Consider the following 1439-nt stretch of genomic DNA (forward strand, 5'->3'; position numbering starts at 1 on the left):
AGTTTGGTTAGTTTCCCAAGGCACCTTCTGTCCTTCCAGAGCCCAGCCAAGATATCATATTGCATGAACTGTCATCTCTCCTTCTCCTCCATGGCAGCTTTGTTTTTGTCCTATCTTTGATGACCTAGATATGTTTGCAGAGCACAGGTCACGTATGTTTTAAGAATTTCCCTCGGACCAGGGATTTAGCCTTTTTTTTTTTTAACAGGCAACCCTTAGTTTTTTATTCATAACCATAAACTTAACTCTGCAATTGAGCTACGTTTGGAGGGGAGCAAGGGAAATATGGAACCCGAAGAACTGCAGTGAGAGCAGAGATGCTGGGATGCTGCGAGTGGATGGGGCGGAGGGTGCTCTCCTGAGCTAGAGGAATGGTCTGGTGGTCGTGATACACCCAAGCCAAACACATCAGAGCTGCCCACAGTCAGTGACAGTGACTTTCTTGGTGGTCTTGCCATTCCTGGACCCAAAGTGCTCCATGATCTCCACAATGTTCATGCCCTCTTTCACCATCCCGAACACCATGTGCTTGCCATCCAACCATTCAGTCTTGGCAGTGCAGATGAAAAACTGGGAGCCATTTGTGTTTGGTCCAGCATTCGCCATGGACAAGATGCCAGGACTTGTGTGCTTCAGGATGAAGTTCTCGTCATCGAATTTCTCCCCGTAGATAGACTTGCCGCCAGTCCTATTGTGGCGTGTAAAGTCACCACCCTGACACATAAATCCTGGAATAATTCTGTGAAAGCAGGAACCCTTATAACCAAATCCTTTCTCTCCAGTGCTCAAAGCATGAAAGTTTTCTGCTGTCTTTGGAACTTTATCTGCAAACAGCTCAAAGGAGACGCGGCCCAAGGGCTCGCCGTCGGCAGCGATGTCGAAGAACATGGTGGGCTTTAGGATATATAGCCCAGTGGTTCCGCCGCCTGCCTTGCAAACACAAGGTCCCCAGTTCAATCCGATACAAAAAAAAAAAAAGAATTTCCCTCAACTAAGCTGTGTCATGATCACACCTGGGGTGAGGCTCCGAGATTTGGATCTGTAGGTGGAACACCAAAGAGCTGGTCTGCCCCTTGGGTGCATGAGAGGAACATGCTTTGTTACTCTTCTGGGTAAAAACAACTTTATGGTAACCCCAATACTTTTCTCTCTGTATCCTGACAATTTTTCCTACATTATTGGAACAAAAAATGAGGCCATTCTTGAGCCCCATTGAGGATGCACTTCATTGCCTTAGGACACCCAAGCAAAAAAGAGGAAGCAAAACTTGTTTTTCTTCCCTCCTTCCTTTTTTCCTTCCTTCCTACCTCTCTTTTTCCACCTTTTTCTTCTTTCCTCTCTTTCTTTATTCTTTCATTGTTTCCTTTCCAGTACTGGGGACTAAACACTGGTCCTTCACACTGGGGTATAGCCCCAGCTCTTATATTTTTATTTTGAGA

At 45.9% G+C, this 1439-nt stretch overlaps 1 pseudogene; it reads right to left on the bottom strand.

The window, feature by feature from the left end:
• Positions 1-393: 393 nt before the first annotated feature.
• On the bottom strand, positions 394-897 carry LOC101697743 (peptidyl-prolyl cis-trans isomerase A pseudogene; annotated as a pseudogene).
• Between the last annotated feature and the right edge of the window lie 542 nt (positions 898-1439).

This window comes from Heterocephalus glaber, unplaced genomic scaffold, assembly GCF_053883595.1.
Source record: "Heterocephalus glaber isolate CG9 unplaced genomic scaffold, H.glaber_assembly_v1.0 deba00001452, whole genome shotgun sequence".
NCBI lineage: Eukaryota > Metazoa > Chordata > Mammalia > Rodentia > Bathyergidae > Heterocephalus > Heterocephalus glaber.